General features: G+C 36.9%; 1 pseudogene; it reads left to right on the forward strand.

Moving 5' to 3' along the window:
* Positions 1–3,907, forward strand: part of LOC116104799 — an 8,298-nt pseudogene extending 4,391 nt beyond the window's left edge.
* The last annotated feature ends 15,807 nt before the right edge of the window (positions 3,908–19,714 follow it).

Raw genomic sequence — 19,714 nt, forward strand, 5'->3', positions numbered from 1 at the left:
TTTGTCAGAACTCCACAGAGTCAAGTAGTCTCTGTGATCCTGTGATTTTGGGATCCTGTGACACCGGACTTGTTAGATCACCTGGGAGTGGGGCTTTCTCTATGTGTTGTGGGACTGGCTGCAGAACTTGTGCCCAAGGTCTACTCAGGAGAGTCACTGGGCTGATGGAGTTCCTGTGTGCCTGGTACCACTGGTCCCAGTTTCTCCCAGTGTTGGGACAGATGTTGGTTCCTCCTCACCTCTGATCCTGGGTTTGTCAAAGTGCCTGGGAGTGGAGCTTCCTGTGGGTGTTGTTGGACTGGCTGTCCAGATAGATCATTCTTGCAGATTAAAGGCCTGATTTGCTTTTGTGCATTATGATCTGAGTGTGTGTGTTCTCCGTTGTGCAAAACCATTGCATCAGTGACAGTACCTGCTGTAGTAATAGGCACTACTCCATTGAACTTGGAACTAAGAGAACCACTCAGAAGTACAAGAACGTGTAGGAAAATCTCTTGCCTTCCAGAGTCTCATGTCCTCTGCTTACTTTGGTGAAAAGTGCCAGGTAGACATTTAACTGAAAATACTTTAATATCTTGGACTTTTCAAATTCCTTGAGTGATTGATGGTGTCTCTTAGGTGTTCCTTAGATTATAAAACATTTTTTTGTTGAGAAGCAGCCAATATATTTTTCTTCTTGATTTTTTGTTGTTGTTGTTGTTGTTACAGTTTATGATGGGATCATTTTTCCACATCAGATTCTGGGTGTGCAACTTCTTTGAAAAATTCACACGGATAATTTTGTAACCTATAAACACCTCAGCAAAATCTTATCTCCTGTTTAATTTTACTTGTTCATGTGCTTGTTGTTTATTTACTTCTGTTGTGTGCTTGCATGTCTGTGGGTAGGCATATCCATGTAGAAGTCAGAAGGCAACTATTTAGGAGCTAGTTCTTTTCCATCCACAATGTAGTTCCTTAGGACTGAACTAAGGTTGTCAGGTTTGGCAGCTAATGCCATTCCTATCTGAGCCATTCTACTGACACCACACTATTTTCTTCCTCATATCGGTTGGGGAGTTTGACTTTTACTTTCACTCCCATCTTTAACCTTTGCTGTCCATCTACAAATAAGCAGTTGATGAGATCATTACATTGGCATAAAACATTTTTAGATGATAAGAACTATCAAGAGTTTCCGAAAACTTCCCTAATCACTAGATTAATTTTAACAACTATGAGGAAAAATAAAAGAATAATAATAAAAGAATGTACATTGCTCATTCACAAATACTTGCCAAACTTTTGAGGTGAAAAATAAATACCTTTGGACATCTTACCTTTATGGCTAATTATAGAAATCAAAATGTTCTCCTTGGTTCTCCCTTTGAAATGCTGGAGTTCTTTGGTAAGACATTACTAATTTTTTCCAACACTTACTCTCAGAAAGCCATTCTAGACTTAAGGAAAGTAAGAAGTCTGAAAGAGGTGACTTTTACGCATTTATTCAACACATCAGTTCAGAAGCGTTGTCTTGATTAGACCCCTTGAAATACTATACTCATCTATACACATTCAAAGAACCTTCAAAAAGAATTAGAATTTGGTAATTTGATGACTCTAGAGCAAGAATCACTTTGCCCCTCTACTTAATAAGGTATGCAACAGTGACCAAGAAGGTCCCCTAAAACATGCTGGTGTCTATGCAACTAGAAAAGTGGCTCTTATTATGACAGAAAAGCAAATTCATTAATAAGGTATGCAATAGGGTAATAAGTGGGCCATACACGCACATGGTCAGTTTTCCTCCAGATCTAGTTAACAGTATTTACAACTTGGAATGTGCTTGAAATGTATGAATTACTCTGGCAGGTAATAAAAGTAGCTGACTGGAAGTTTTGTTTTCTTTACCATCAGTTAGACTTCAAGTTTACTTAGTGCTTGTTCCTCTGGCATCCACAGAATATAGCAGTTTATGAGTAATTTTAAAGAATAAGAAAACTTTAAAACATTTCAAAGCTTTGGCTAACATGTAAAACAATTAACAGTTCATTGTAAGTTATGGATCATCTGTAATCTGTCAGGTTAACTAGTTTTGGGTTTTGTAGTTGTGTTTTGGTCTTGGTTTCTGTGTTTTACTGGAGGAAGTTTTTAAGATGATAGTATTCTGAAAGGGAGAGATTGAGGAGACAGAGGCAGAGACACAGAGACACAGAAAGACAATGAGGATTAACTTTGTGAAAACCTAGCATTCTCAACTTCTCCATTCACAAGAGTCCTGCTATCCTCCACAGATACTTACCCATTGTTTTAGAGGTTCTTTTGAGAAGATGGATTGTGTCTCCAGAAACACAGGGTCCTGCCTGCCTTGACTCTGCATTTAACAATGTGCATCCCTGATACCATTTACATTTGTCAATGATGGCGTACATTGTGACTCCTTATGAATCTGTTGATTAAGCCATACTTTCTCTTACGTTTTTACCAATCCCTAGAAGATCCATGTCAAACAGAGCTGCTCAAAATACTGAAGGAAATATTGGCATGTGTAGAAGGCCAGTAGAGAGAAGGTTTTGGTGTGATCAGGATTCGAATTCATGTCTTGCCAATGAGTAGGGGAGGATCACCCCAGTGCTTAGCTCTCAGGAGCCCCTTTCCTGTTCGTTCACTCACTGCCCATGCTCTCAGCCATGTCCAGAGAGGCAAGATTTCTGCATTAAGCTTATTTTCGAAGACAAGAATATACCCTTCAAACAATTTAGTTACCTTTTGACAAAAAATAGATAAAGGTGCACTAGTGTTGCCCCAAACCCAGATAAGACAGATGGGGTGTCTTTCTGTGCTGAACATGCTCGGAGGAATGCCCTAGCACTTCATGCTCAAATAAAGAAGGGCAACCCAGGCACTATGAGTGAAACTCTCTTGTGCCAGTTGAGCTCATATGCTAAAACAGAGCTGGACTCGCAGACCACAGAGAGGAACCAAAGCGAAGGGAGCTCCACGATATTGGATGAACACAGTTGGAGTAATGGGGACCAGGAAGCCATTACTGCAGATTAGACATGGAGACATGAAGGTGATAGCATAGACAGTGATCAAGAAGATCCCCTAAAACATGCTGGTGTCTATGCAACTAGAGAAGTGGCTCTTATTATGATAGAAAAGCAAATTCATTTGCAAACTTTGTACATTGATCAGTTTAAACTACTGCAACACCTGTTCAAAGAGAAGCACTGCTATTTACTTAATCTGAAATGGAACACAAAGCTTTAGGTAGTAGTCTCCTAACTGGCCCCGAGGGACTTTTGGCCAAAGAGAGAGAGAATTTAAAGCGGCCAAAATGTCTTAGGTTATGCCATCAGCCCAATGGAACAGAAGCCTTATTACATAGGCAGCTGTGGGAATGCTGGCCACACATGGGGCTGCTCAACAGGCTCATACCACCCGTTCCAGTCAGAGGTGCTTAGCCTTTGTGGATAATGTTCACTGCTCCAATCAGTCTCTTCTGATGAGCGGACACTGCCTTACCCATATCTGCCAGGACACCAATCAGGTCTTCTTCAAATGCTGCCAGGGATCTGAAGAGATACCCTGCAACAGACCAGTTCCTGTAAGCCCTTCTGCAGATCCCTGCTGTCCACTGCATTTCTAGTTGTCTCCTCAGATGTATAAACCTGAGCAGGACTTGGATGTTGTGGGTGATGGTACGCCATACCCTCCGGTGCCCTTGTTTTTTGATCCTTCACTAACTCTTGGAGATCATTCAGTCAAAGAAATTGCATGAGGAGAAAATCCAGGACAGACACAGGTGGCTGGGGATGGGTGCAGATCCCAGGGACCTTGAAATGGAGAGAAAATCTATGCACCATTCCCTCAACATGGATTGGCTACTGCATATGGAAAACCAGAAACCACTTCTATTAGTTGACAGTTCATTCTGGGAATTGTTTGCCTTTGGATTTGAACAATCCGTTGTTCAGACAAGCGAATCTCTGATCATCTCTCACTGAACAGGAGCAACAGGGGCAACTCAGACCACATTGTTTTCTTTAGGGCTTTAGAGAGCTATAGACAAACTTGATCCAAGTTTGTGCAGAAGGGATCTTTAGTATTTAAGTTTTGGGATATTTTTTTTTTTGCAAGAAAAAGTGTGAGGTGATCCCTGCCTTTGGGATGCAATGCATATTGGGGACTGTGCCTGGGAGAGAGACATTTCTGTAATGGGACTTCCTAAGCCATGGATGTCTAGGCGGGGTTGTGCTCAAGAATGGTGCTCTTCATGTGTTGGTTGTTAGTGTGGCAGGATTTTCTCTGTCCAATCGATTTACATATTAGTGCAGCAGGAGGCCTGTGATTGGACAGGGAAAAGGGAGGCAGAGATGAAAGTTGGAGAGGCAGAGAGGACAGGAAAGAGAGGAAAGAAGCCAAGATGGAGGGGGATGGACAGGAAGAAGATCTTGATCCTGTGTGGCTTTAAATAGCCACAGGTAGCTATGATATCATATAGGAATAGAAAAATTGGGATATCTTGTCTGATCTAGGTGGGCAGCTTGTATCATTATCACTTGGCTCTGAAATTATTGTGTGGGCATCTTGTGAATTGAGAATTTATTGATACATAAATCTGACTTGTTAATTATAAGTGTCAAGAGTTTTGTTTCTACCAGGTTGCTAGGTGTTGTGGCAGCTGACCACAGGGTTTATGTGGAGTTGGTTTGTCAGGGAAAAGATCTCAGGATATCCTGCCCCACCAGTGAGTTGGCATTTGGTGGTTCTCCTCCCCCTCCTCCTCCTCCTCCCCCTCCTCCTCCTCCTCCTCCTCCTCCTCCTCCTCCTCCTCCTCTTCCTCCTCCTCCTCCTTCAATATTTCCTGCAACAGTTAGTGTTGGCCTAGCTCTATCTAAAGGCAAGCCTTTCCTCTTCTCTTAATAATTGGGCAATATAAACCCTTTTTCCTAGTGAACTGAGTCTGAGAAAAACACCCCACAGGTCTGAGCTCTCCTCACTTATTCTTGCCTTTAACTAATGCACATTTCTGTGTGGGTCCTCCACATTAAATATAGTGAAATTACTGTATATAGTTTCTATTAAATGTTAAAATGTTATGAAAATGTAAAAACAAGAAATATTGGCTCGTCTTTAATTTCTTCTGCATCCATAAGAGCATAAATATTATAAGCCATAAATCTAAAAGGAAACTACTCCTTCTGGCAGAAAACTTGAAGGAGGAGGTGTTTCTCTGCTGTAAAAGCCAACTCCTTCTGTTTTATCTTTTCCCAGTGTGAGGAAGTGATGACTTAAATGGACTCTCAGCTTACACAGCTTATCAGCATATCTTTACAGCTGTGAACAGGCTGGCTCTCCATCACTTTAATTTCCCTTCACTCCTATATGAAGGAGGCAGAGGGAGCTGATGAAGCTAAGTTACCAGAGTATTTCTTTTTCATGGGCTCAAAATCTCTCTCTCTCTCTCTCTTTCTCTCTCTCTCTCTCTCTCTGGTCTGTTTGTTTGTTTGTTTTTCTTTTTGAAAAAGGGTTTTCCTGTGTACTCCTGGACATCCTGGAACTTGCTTTGTAGACCAGGCTATCCTCAAACTCAGAGATTCACCTGCCTCTGCCTCTAAGTACTTGCATTAAAGATATGTGCTCCCCTATCCAGCTCAAATTTATTTTTAATCAGTGATGCTGTATAACAAATGAGGTCAAGTTTATAAATTTTTTCTACCTGACCTAGCTATTTGAGGACTGATCATCCCACTAGTATTTGCCAAAAAAGAAAAAAAGAAAAAAAAGTAAAACTGGCTCCCACTTTTTTGAAAAGGACTTTTGTCATATAAATATGTGTCAGAATATGGGAAAGATTACTAAAGTTTTTCAAGACTTGATAGTTAATTTATCAGACCAATGACAACTAACATAAACTTACTGTTCTAAGTAATAGATTCAGTTACAAACAACATCTAAGTGTACTCTTTAAAGTAATAAAATCATAGCTGATATTCATGTGTCACACTTATAGAGGAACTTTAATCAACCAATATGGCTGCTCTGTCAAGGGATCACATGCAAAGATACCAGATCGCATCTGGCTAGAATGTAAACATGCTCTGGATTATAGAATGATCTGACTGGAATATAGACACTCCCTTAGTACACACTTTAATCCCTAAAGATGAAGGTAAGGTTAGTTTGTTGAAGGAAGCAGTCATGATTGAAAGTGACCCCTATTTGAGGAGCAGACAAAGTCATTAATCAGAGAAAGATTTGATAGAATAAGTCAGAAATTGAATCTGCAAACTCACAGGAGAACAGGAGACAAGAGGCTCCTTAAGAGTAGACAGGAAGGAGAGGGGGGAAGAGAAAGAGAGAGAGAGAGAGAGAGAGAGAGAGAGAGACTGTTTTAGTAGTTAGTTTTACAAAGACAGGTGGCAGAGAGTAGCAAGACACAGGTGAAGACAGAATGAGCCAGAGAATGAGAAAGAGGTAGAAGATTAAAACATATTGCCAAAGTTAATATGAGGCCAAGCAGAGCAATTCAGAGACTGACTCAGTCAACTTGGAAAATAAGATTGTATGGAGGCTGAGTGTCCAGGCTGAGGTCTAGAGATAGTTAGAAAGAAATATTCTGAGTTCAGAGTGAGCCATGTATTTGTACAGCTTGCGTATGGTTCTCATCTCATCTCTCCACGTGAGGAAATAAAAGCAAAATTTATAACCCTGATCCAACATAGATAAATATTGAAATATTTAATAACTGAAGGCATCTTTATCTCTTGATTTCAAATTATATCACAAGCTATAATAATCAAAATTGTGTAGTCCTGATAGTATAAGGATCCATGATGCATGAAGAATAAAACCCCAGACTCAAAAAGTGTGCAACAGCAAAGAGTGTTTATTGTGCAGAGAACCTTTATGCAGGTGTTTACCATGTAATGGCATGGAAGACAGAGGTGTAGACTTTGTAGTGTCAATTTAAAGACTATTAGGGTAGGAGTGGGTGATTTTACCTTTCTATAATTCTCTTGATTGGTTGGCTCTATCTCCAAGGCTATAGATCTTTGGGTGATACGTTAAGGCTCTGGGGAACTTGGCAGACTTTTGCTGATTAACCATAGTTGGCTCAAACTAGGTGGTAGGGCAGCTTCCTGATTAGCTGTCCATTGGAGGGAGGGGCATATTTTCTTCCTGGAATTGGCTTGTTTTGGACTTTTCTAGTTCTGGAAAACTGAAACTTAGGCCTAGTCTCCCAAACTGCTGGTTTGCCGCCTGTCCTTGAGTCACCTTGACTCTGGCTAACTTTGTCCTCTCAGTAGCACAACAATTGCATACACCAATAGAGCAAAATAGAGAGGTATCAAATGAACATACAATTATTGTCCAATTGATCTTCTAGAGTGATTCTGTGAACACAAAATACGGAAAAGATATATTCTTCAATAAGTGGTTATTTAAAAAAAAACAAAACAAAACACATTGCTTCCAGGTCAGAACTGGCTGATTTTCTCCATGTTCTATGACTCAAATATATGGTCTTCTCAGGAGAAGGGTCTATTGACGAGTTCTGGAGTATCATCAAGAACATTGGCAATAACCTGTAAGATTTGGGCTCTATCAGATTTTATTGACCAATGACTCCAAAAGAAGCAACTAATTTCTGATATGGAAAATTTATATATTAGGCTTTGTTGTCTAGTATAGGTATTTTTGCCCCATTATGGGTTAATTAGCTCAGCTTAAGCTCATATATATAATATATATATATATATATATGTATATATAATGCATTGCATATGCCTTTGTAACACACACATGTATTCATGCACACACAAACACACACTTGCACATGCACACATAGGCTTCTAGTTGGGTTCCATATGACATATTGTTATTATTTCTCTCTGTAGTTGCTCCTCTGACATTCCTTTTCCTCCTCAGTCACAATCTAACCCTTTATGTCCAGTTATTTGTATTTTTTAACACTTTACAGCAATGCATCCTATATCTCCTCCCTGGAGAGTCCTCTTATCCCCACAGATAGCATGGTAGTAATTTTCTGATCTCTATGAGTATTACAAATGAAACATACATATGTAAAGATTCACAGCTAACATCCAAAAATGACATAAAACAATGTTTGCCTTTTAGAGTCTGGGTTTTCTTACACAGAATGATTGATTCCAGTTCTACCTACCCATTTGCCTGCAAATCCTTAATTTCATTTTTCTTAACAGCTGAATAATAAATAGTTCATTGTGTAAATGTACTATAATTTCATCATCCTTTCATCAGTTGATGGGCATCTAGACTTTTTTTATCTCCTGACTTTTGTTGTGAATAGAGCAGTAATGAACATGGATAAAGAGGGTACAGAGTCCTTTAGATATATACCTAAGATAGGACAGCTGGATCATGTTATAGTTGTATTCCTAGTTTTTTGAAGAACATCACACTGATTTTACACAGTGACTGCACCAATTGACACTCCCATCAGCAGTGAAAAGGTATTTCTCTTTCACTACTTTCATTTATCTTAACAACTCTGAACTGGCTAAGAGAAACTCTCAAAGGAGTTTTAATTTTCATTTCCCTGATGACTTAGGATGTTGAACATTTTTTAAAAAGTGTTTCTTCAGTGATTCATATTTCATTTTTTTTCAAAACCCTCTGATTAATTCCATGCCTTTTGTTCTTTCTTTTAGCATCATTCTCATATCAAATGAGAAACTCAAAGACACAAAGTTGGAAGAGGGATGTGCTGTTATGGTCTGTGGGGAGTTGGAGAGACAATGTGGTGGGTAAATATAAATATAACACATACACACACATACACACACAGAGAGAGGTGTGAAATTCTGATAGAGCATTTTAATAAAGTATTTTAATAAAAGTAATTCAACATGGATTAACAATATAACTAAAATACCCTAAACTCTAAAAATACTAAAGAAAATACAGAGAGAGTTTAATTTCTAATACATTACCAAAACCACAAGCAATAAAATCATGAGCAGAAAAATGGCTTACAGCAATGGGAAAACCTTCAACCCAGTACAGAAAGTAAAAACAAAGAAAGCTGGGTGGGAGGGGGCTGCACTCTTAATCCCAGCACTTGGGAGGCAGAGGCAGGGGATCTGCAAGTTGGAGGCCAGCTACGTTTACAGAGTAAGTTCCAGAACAGCCAGTTAGAGGAGAACCCTGTAAAAGAAATAATAAAATAAAATGAAACAAAAGAAGAAAGAAAGAAAGACAGACAACCTAAAGCATGTCAGAAAATAGTTATAAACCAATTGTGTGTGTGTGTGTGTGTGTGTGTGTGTGTGTGTGTGTTCTTTATTGCAGTGCTGGAGATCAAAGATGAGGTCTTAAAGGTACAAGGCAAAATATCTACTATGACATCCCTACTGCCTATTAAATCCCTAAATGCCTAACTTGATATAAATACAGCAAATGGAAACACAGAGAAGGGCATTTTAAATTTTATGATATTAAAATGTCTGAGGCTTATAATTTACGCAGATATCATGACTGCCGAATCTGTCTCAAGGCCAATCTCTGTCCCCCTTATATCACTTTTGAGTTATTAAGGCAAAATATTGTTACCTGTCAGAAGCAAAAGTTACTCAAACATAAAATATTATTCAGAAATAACAGCTGAGAATTACAAACAGAGTTTCAAGCAAACATGTTTTTTTGTTTTTTGGTTTTTTGTTTTGTTTTGTTTTTGTGACAGGGGACAGGGTTTCTCTTTATAGCTCTGGCTGTCCTGGAATTCACTCTGTAGACCAGGTTGGCCTTGAACTCAGAAATTCACCTGCCTCTGCCTCCCAAGTGCTGGAATTAAAGGCATGTGCTACCACTCCCCAGCTCAAGTTTTAAATACTTATCACTAAATTAATGAAAACATCTTCCCATCAATAAAAAAATCAAATAGTAGCATGCCTATTTGGAGGGGAACAACTGTCTTTCTTTTGTTGGAGATATTATTTTACCTTGTTATTTTATCATAATTTAGATCTTTGCTTATGATCTTAAAGGTTCTTGAGTTTATAAGTTCTTATCAACAGACTCAGTCAATCATTCTGGGGAAGCCATGGGAATAAACTCTTACTCAATAGTGGGTTTACACTAATTAGAAATAGAACATGTCATCATCGTCCCAAGACCTCTTTGGCTTGCGTAGGACTTAGCTCAAGAAAAGTTCCTGCATAATTCTTAGTCATATATTGGCAAAGGAGAGACACCCACATGCTTGCTGAATTAGACCAGTGGAAAAGCTGATTCCATGTTACAGCAGCTCCAGTGTCTTCACCCCCAAGTGTTTGTTGTTCTTCCCTATGTACAGACCTGAGTGTCCCCTGCCCAGAAAGTCACATAGCATAGGTCCTTCTGCATCAAGGATACTTCAGACTTGTAACAAGTAATTTCCATGCATCAAAGCTTCATTGCTGTTTAATGTCCTCAAGAAAGCACTTTGTAGGGAAAAAAAGAAGAAAAACTAAAACTAAAAAGCAAAACAAAGTCAGTTTGAAATATTCTGCACCCCATCGCTAGTAGAGATGAAGAATGCTAACAACACATTTTAGCATATTTTTACACTTTCCCAATCGTCACTTGACAGATGCACTCAAGAATCCGTGAAGCCTGAATAACCATAATTCTGCAACATAAAAATAAATTCCTCTGGGTTTATAATGAATTTTAGTACCAATAAACACAGCAGGAAGAGAATAACATCTCAGCCGAGCCCTGTTACTGAATCACACGCACATCTCTGTAGGATTTGCCAAAATTCCATAGAAAATGGACTGAATAAAACTTATTACTGTTTTTAGTAAAGCAAACTCTATGAAAGATAGTATTCCAATAGCAGCGATTTCCTTCCTTCAGAAATCCTGGAAGGCTTTTAAAAGCAGAGTCATGGCAGGCATGCTTTGAAAACACATCTTTAAGAATCCTATTTTTGCTAGGTAATTTCCCCATAAACAACACTAGCTTTAAAGGCCTTCTGGGTTCTTGCCTTAAAATTTGTGGGTTATAGTAAATTTGACAGTTTGGAGAAACTTAGGAACTTGAAGTGAATTAAATTTACAAAGTTTTCTTCTGACATTTCCAGCTGAGAGGAGCTTTTCCCGTTCCTTTTCCTATCTCTGTTGTTAACAGCAGTACCCAGCCAGTCGCAGAGGTCTTCCTTCTCATCAAAGCCTGACCATTGGATTTTCAGATGGTACTACTTCACATTCATTTGTACTTACTTGATGAGCAATCTTAGCTTCCTCGTCTACTCAAAGATAAAATAGGTTTATCTTTGGCATTAATTGCTTTAAAAGTAAAACTTTAGATTTTTCGAAGTCATCAAAATGATTTTGGATTTTCTTTTTTAGTTCTCCAATCTTAAATCTATCTAAAACTTAAATAGAAGATCTATACTCTGGTAATATGGCCAGGAGTGGCATTAGAACTTGTAATCTTGGTTTGAAGCCGACCTTGGCCATCATGGATTTAGGGAAGAATAGAGAAAACATGCGTAGGAGAGCTTGGAGAGAGGAAAAGGAAGAGGGAATGCTACAATTATATGATAATATCAAAAATAAAAATGGTATTGTTTTTTAAGGAAAGCCCTTTGTCATAAAACAGTACATGATAACATGGAAAACAGGTTAGCCACCCTGCTTTCTATATCACTGGTACCTCTGTTTAGTTTATTTAATCAGTTAAAAATGTCAAATAAATTCTCTACATATTCTTCAAGTTATTCATTTTATGTTGCATGAATTAATTATCTTATGAGATTTCTACTTTTACGTACTCAATTTTTCTACTTGGTATAATTTTCTACAATGAAAGGGCAAAAATATGATTTTAAAAAAATAAAAAAAATCTAGGCTAAGGGTCACATTGAAGTGATGCTGCTCCAGGACAGTCTTTTTTCATCATGGCTGAAGACATCAAGACTAAAATCAGAGAATTATAAAACTGCCCTCTTTGACAGCCGCTTCCCAAACCAGGACCAGATCAGGAACTCCTGGCAGAATTACCTGGACTTCCACCACCATATGATAAAAATGACCGCAAAGTAGTGTGATGTCTTCATGTGTGAGTGGTTCTGGAGCATGTTCAAGTCCCTCTGCCCTGTATTCTGGGTCTCAGCCTGGAAGCCTAAGAGCAGAAGGCACACATTTCCTGGGAAGATCTGACCTGGGCCCGCCCACCTCTCTTCTGTTCTTTGTCTCCCCATAGTAAAAGGAAACGCTGCTATGTTATATGATGGTTCCTACCCTGGGACCCTAAATCATGATGCAACTGCTAATAAAAATTCATTGATAGGTTTTTAAAACAACTATCATACAACTCTCAAATATCTTATTTTAAAATAGGAAGTGGCATCTATAAACTGTTCAAATGTATTAGAGTAAATGTAAGCATTTTAAATTGTAGTTGTTTATGACACATAGCCTTGTGTAGAAAACTAATGGACAAAATGGTAGGAATACATTATCTAATCAATGAATGCTCAGTTATAGTCAGGTAGAGGAAAATAACACGATATGTGCTGCACAGTAGGTTAGCTATACACAATGATAATTTATTGCATATTCCAAATATAAGGAAAAATTTTTTAACACATTCATCATAAATGCCAAATATTTGAAGAGATTGTTGTGTTTAACCTAATTTAAACATATAGTCTGAATATGTATGGAAATACAGTATGTTGCCTTTATATATATAATTACTTATAGGTATTTATTACTTATTACACAATTTAAATTGCAAATCTTACCTACTGTGGGTCTTCCTTCACTGTCTTCTCCCCATTGCTTCTAGTCAGACTCTTTAATTTTAATGTGTTTTGAATTATATTGAGATTGTATTAATTGATGGATAGTATTAACATCTAAGTGTTGCACATCACATAAGAATTGCTAATGCCAGAAACAATTGAATCATGAATATGAAATGATTTTCTTATTTATTTATATAAATAAAATATCAGGAGTTGGATATTTTAACATTGCCTAATAGGAGGTCAAGAACTTTATAAAACGTTGATTTTCCACTCTACAGAAAGAGTCCAGAAGGTCCATAAACAATATGGGCTATTGACCAAACAAAAAACAAAATATTAAAATGTCTGCCATTCAAGGTTTACAATTTTTTGTGTGAAATAATCGTTTGTATAGAAAGAAGTTTATTGTCTCTAGGAAGCCTTCATTGCTACTGGAAATGACGCTCCTTGAATATTCTACCAGAAAATTTAATGTTCTTATATTTCTCAGAATACACAGAAAAAGTATCACTCTTACACTTTTTAAGGAAAACAACTATCTACATGATGAAATCTGTGGACATGGTATTGAAAACTGACTCTCACATGGCCTGTACCCTTCCTTCTCTTGGCCTTTGCAAAGGTAGGATTAAGTGCATACCTATCCGTACTCAGGATACAGCTGTCTTTCTAGAGGACAGGTCTATTTTCCCAGCTTACAGAGGCTACAACATTTAATTTTCAAAAACTGTATTGGTGCTCAGGGATTAGTAACACAATTACTCCCCACGAGTGTTTGGAGGAAATCTTACTATAATGCAGTTACTGCAGGAGCAAAGGTTCAGAACAAGTGGAGAGATGAAGAAAAGATTTTAAAGTTACCTTTTACAATGCTATCTTAGTAGCAGACAGGGGACAAAACAGGTAGCAGACTACTTTTGACACGGCATAAATAAAACTTCATGTCTGCCTGCAGAGGCAGAGGGAAGGGGCAATTGGAGCAGCAGTGGGAAGCTATTACTTTGAGTGAGCTGCAGAGAAACAGAAAATTTCAGCTAATAGAGCCTGATGGGTCAGCTGCCAAAATTAGAACCACATCACTGTATCCTGTGGAAGTGGCAGCCATGGAAATGGCTTAAGTTAACATCCCAGGAGGGGAGAAGATAACAAACAGAAGCAATTCTCACTTTCACTCCCCTGGCATACACTCTTTATCTAAAAACATCCACAAGGCAGCATTTGACTTCATCCTCTGGAGATGTTTTTTCCTTTACTTTTCACATCATTCACGTTATTTCTGTTTAGGGGGTGTCTCCACTATTTCAGCTGATAGGCATTTCAGTGTGTAGATATAACTTATTGAAGTTTAACATTAGTTAATATCTTCATTATTTTCCAAAACAGCACATTTTCAACTCTCCTGCCTTTACTATTATTTTTTAAATGATTTTTAAGGCCCTTCATACTTCAGACAGTATTGGTGCTGCTTTCTGTATAGTGGTGATAACAGGAAAGCACATGCTCACTACATTCCACCGAGTCTTCTGAATGCTCCCCTGTGCTTTTCACTGTCCTCTTGATCCTGTAAAGATGGTGACATTAATATCACCATCACGAAATGGGAAGAACAAGAGAAAATAATTTAACTAGTTTACTCATGTTCATACCAGTTAAGTGACTGATTACCAAGGAAGGTGGTGTTGAGAGGCAGCTCATAGTATTCTAAAGCTTTGACCTACACTAAAGCTTTTCCATATATTTGCAGTATCTTAACTTGTATGTAGAGAGCAAGTCATCCCATCTGTCTTCCTCAAATTTTTCTCTCTACAGAATTTATTACATGTGGATTTTTCATCAGAAACCTCAGTTTTAATCCCTTTGAAATGTCTGGTTTCCTTCATTCTTGAAAAAGATAATCTTTTTTGATTATAAATTACAAGCTGCTGTCTTCCGACATGTCAAAGATGTCCCATTATGTCTAAGCTCTTGTTGCAGTCACAGAAGCCAGTTACTGATCTATTTATTATTGTTTTGTTAATAATTATGATTTTGCTTTGAAGACTTTAAACATTGTCTTTGTCTTTGGTGTATTATAATCCACTACCAAGTGTTATTATCGATTTACTTTGCATATACTTTTGATTTATTTTTACCCTGTATTCATTATTTTTAAATTATTGGGCTTCTTGGATATTCTTTTGATCTCTTCAGAGTTGTGAAAATTTCTTTCTATTGTGTTTCTTTCCCTCTAAGTTCTATCTTAGTCTTCTCCATATTATAATTCTCTATCATTCATTTCATTCTTTTCTTACACTTTATGAATGCTGAATATGTCTTCAGTTTTATGTTTAATAAAAATTCTTATATTTTACCTTCATGAATTTCTTTTATTTTCTCTCAATCTTTTTGTTCTTAATAATTATTGTAATGTTTCTTATACTGTTATAGAATATCTATAAGTTATGTCAATGATAGTTTTAAAGACTAGTCTTTTCATTTTTGGTGCTGTTGGTGATATCTTATTTGTATTGTGACCATTTTAAACTTTACTAGGCTGTGCTCAGTTTGCCCTGAAGCCTTCTTTTGGGGTTTATGTGCATGCTGATTTGTGTGTTCACACAGGCTGGAGGTTGATGAAGAATGTCTTTCTCAATTACTCTCTTCTTTATTTTTAGAGACATTGAACCCAGACACTCAAAAGCAATGTCCATGGCTCCTCTTCTTTTCACTTCTTACCCAGCTCTGGGATAGCAAGACTGTGCTCCATGCTCAGCTTTTTATGTGAGTGATAGGTATTTAAAACTGAGTCTTCATGCTTGAGCAGTAAGCCACTTTATAGACTGACCCATTTCCCATCTGACTTGAGACTTGCTTCTCATTGTTCCCTGAGTCATAAGATGTTGGTCTCCAGAAAATTTCTACCTTTCTTCTGTTGAGTAGTGTTCATCTAGAAGTAGTCAATGAGATAGCTTTAGTGTTCATATGACGCTGAGGTAGTGTGAACTCAAGCTGCCAACAGCTTGATCTTTATGTGTTATCAAGGGACTGTGCATCTCTTCCTGCTCAATAGAAATGTCACAGTGCAAGCTTGTCTTTTCATTCTTCCTCTCCTTTTTTGATGGGAAAATGAAATTATTTCTAATGTCTCCTTACTCTCTGGTTATAGTCCCTATAAAATACCAAGGTTAATGGATAGTGATACTTCTAGAAAAAAAACTTTAAAGTATGTAATAACTAGTGTTCAATTCCTTTGGTTTATACAAAATCAATTTTAAAGTTTCTTTGTGTTCATAAAGTCATCCTGACCTTAGTATCCCTTACTTTCATACTAAAATACAGATAGAATTAGAAAATATTTTTCATTTAGAACAGAAAGTTATATTAAGGACATTATGTTCCAGAACATTCTATAGTGTTGCCAAGAATAGAAAAGTGTTACATTTCCTGTAGATTATACTAGGACAAGTTACGTCGTAGCCAAGGGAACTTGAACCAATTTATGTTTCAAAGTCAATTGTTTCTTTTTTTCTATTTACTTTTTAACATTATAACAGGTCTGTTTTGTTTGAATGAGAGTCCGTACACACTACACATATTCTGAAGTTATTGGAAGAGGCTCTCCATTCATCTGTCTATTTGTCTCTTTGTTTACTCACGTTAAGAGAACCAAACACAAACCATCCATTCTGGACAAATAACTGGATAAATTTTGAGCCCCAAACCTTATTTTAGGATTCCCTGAAAAAAGAAAACAAGTATATAAGGAAAGTTGTAATTTTTGGTTTCGTTGGAAATTCAATTGTATCATGTGATGTTTTTCTGGAAGTTATCTTGTGAGAGGATGCTTTGTTGAAGCAGACACATGAGAGGATGTTTTGCATGGAAGCAGACATTTCTGAGAGGACGTTTGCTGAGAACAGACATGAGATATTTTCCTGGAAGCTGTCTGATGAAAAGACAACTGATGTTTTGCTGGAACAGATGCTTGAGGGGACAAAGAATCTTTGGAAAGAGTATAAGCACAATCCAAGAGATAGTAGATGACTCACTGGCATTGGATCACCTTGCTTTCTTTACAGATGTTCAATTGTTGTGACTTTGTAGAGAGCAATGAACCAAAGAACTGCTTCTTGCTGCTTTAGCAGACTCATGCCCATAGTAGAGACTCATAGTGCTTTGTATCGAGCCACTGCTACTGATTCAATAGGACTGAATTTCTGACAACAAAGATTGGAATCACCCCAAAGAACTACTTCTAAACAGGTCCACATTCCTCTTGTCACAGTAATGATCTTTCCCTACCTTTGGTCAGTAGGCTATAAGGGAAGTTGAAGAGTTTAAGAACCCTTGTTAAAGTAGGTTTTGGAAAATCTAACCCTACAGATGAGTGCTGCTTTTGGCTTAAAATGTCACTCCATATTTAGATTTTATAATTGAATCTCAACACTAACAAGTACTAAGAATTTAGCACATCTTTAATCAGGCATATATTACTAAAATAGAATTTTTATAGCTATTGATTTTTCTGGTCATTTTTCAATTAAGAACTAGATGCATTTTGTAAGCATTTCTTTTAAAAATACGTCTGATTTGTCAACTTTTACTAAATGTTCTTTCAACAAAATATATCGTTATTATTTCCATATATAATATCACTTCAGTTTCAGGCTATCCCTACTGGTAAACACAATAGAATGCCATGAATCTTATATGTCAGTTTTTGTTACTATAATGAAATACCTAATGTAATTATCTCACAAAGGGAAAAGCTTAACTTAGCTCTTAGTCCTTGAGGTTCAAGTCTAAAAATAATGGGTAGGCCTATCTATTGAAGCCTCTGGTAGGGATTCCACATGGCAATGATGAGTATCTCATGACAAAGCAAATGGTTGACTGAGCCTGTTAAACAGATGCACCACTTTGGGAATTAAGCTTTTTATGCACAGAATTTTTGTTTGTTTTTCTTAACATATAAATCATACTAAATATATTCAAATTCATGTACAGACTTGGAAGAGGGAGAGGAATCTATACATACTAAAAGTAGTGAGAAATTATTGCCCACAAAAGCAGCTCTCCAGCCAGTAACTTCCCTAACAGCTGTCTGTCTCATGTTGCCTGGAGTTTTGGGCTCTAATGGAGGAAAAATAATTTAGAACCAAAACAACTTTGAATTTTTATTCACAAATGAGCAAGAACTCCAGAAAGTATTGTTGGGGAAAAAATAAACAAAAGCTGCTCAAAACCAAGTGCCAAGGTAAAATCGATATGATAGACTCCAATACACTAAAGATTGCAAAGTCTCCCCTTTTGTTTTTATAGCTTGCTTTCAGGTGGGACTGAAGCTCAGAAGTCAAAGGTTTACAATTTGGAACTACACTTCCTTGATGTATAAAATCTTTATACATATATTCTTACATATATTCTTGGTGTTACAGTTTTCTCATTAGGACAGTGAATAAAGAGAGTATGAGATTCTGATGAGTCTGAATCTGCTGCTATGGATTCCTAACAGTTAACCTGTACATAGCACATGGTATCATAGTCTCTTCCTGCTGCTGTGACCAAATATCCAAAGACAATTTCCAAGGAGACAGGGTTTATTTCAGGTCACAGTTCAAGGTTACATTCCATCATGACATGACAACCAAGTCATCAGGAACTTGTAACCACTGACTTGGTCATACACCATTCACAATCAGGAAGCAGAAAGCAATGAATACAAGTGCTTAGCTGGAGTTCTATAATATCATGCTGCCTGGAACCCCTGCACTTGGAATGGTTCTACCCACTTTTAAGATGGGGTTTTCTGCATCTATTAACCTAATCATGGTAATCTCTTATAGACATCCTCCGATACTAATTCTAACACGTGTAAATGGAGGCCTGTCTTTCAGATGATTTTAGATCCTGTTAAGTTGACAAAACAAACCATCACATACAGCATGCAAGTAAATGAAACATTGCTATTATTATTATATTTATCTAAGACAGTATTATAAACTGGCTAAGAACCCAGGTTACATGGTATAATGGCTAAGTTATTTTATCTAATGATGGCCATGTAGCTGGCATAAGCTGATGTGTCTGAGCTTTTCTTTGGGTCTGTTAGTTAGGTTGAACTAATCTTTTCATGGTAGGTAAACTCATGGATCTAAGGCTAATAGCTGATGAAAACTATGTTCCCTGTAATTTATTAGAAATGTGGTCAGAAAACCTAAGGGCACCATGAGAGATGAAAACAATATTTTCCCTCTTTTCCACAGTGTCCAATATTTACCTGCAAGTTTGCTCTCCTACAGTTATGTAAATAGCCCAATCTTATAAACAAACAAACAAACAAACCAGACATCACAAAAAACTTCTTTCTTTCTCTAAACTATTTCAAATGATTTGGCTTTAGTTTACACTATTTAATATAATTATGGTTATTATACAACCATTTTATATATAATGGGAATCCTTTGCCACATAGAAGTAAATAACAGAATTTAACTTTCTGCTTTGGTTGCTACACAACCAAATCACTCTTTTAAGGACAGAGTGGGCAGTAGACATTTGTGAGAAATGTGCTAAGATATCACTTCTTGATTATATCATAGGTTTGTTGGTTATCTGAATCTTAAGATATTTCAGCAATTAAAAAAGTTCAGAGATAAAAACTCTGAAACAGAATTACTTGTACCTCGAATACTTAGGATTCCTTTCTATAAGAAGGTCAGTTTAAGTAGTTTTAACAATGTAAATAGAACTAGAAAAAAGTAAGAAAAGAATATTGACATCTGGCCACCCATGAATAAATAATATATATTTACTATGTATTGTTTAATTATATATTTTATTATATAATAATATTATTTAAATTAATATATAATATATAAAATAATTATACAAAAAGTATAAATGTAAACATGTATATGTTACTGACAAAATATACAAAGTAATTTGTAATATGTAAATTTAACT

This window comes from Mastomys coucha, unplaced genomic scaffold (genome assembly GCF_008632895.1).
Source record: "Mastomys coucha isolate ucsf_1 unplaced genomic scaffold, UCSF_Mcou_1 pScaffold22, whole genome shotgun sequence".
Taxonomy (NCBI): domain Eukaryota; kingdom Metazoa; phylum Chordata; class Mammalia; order Rodentia; family Muridae; genus Mastomys; species Mastomys coucha.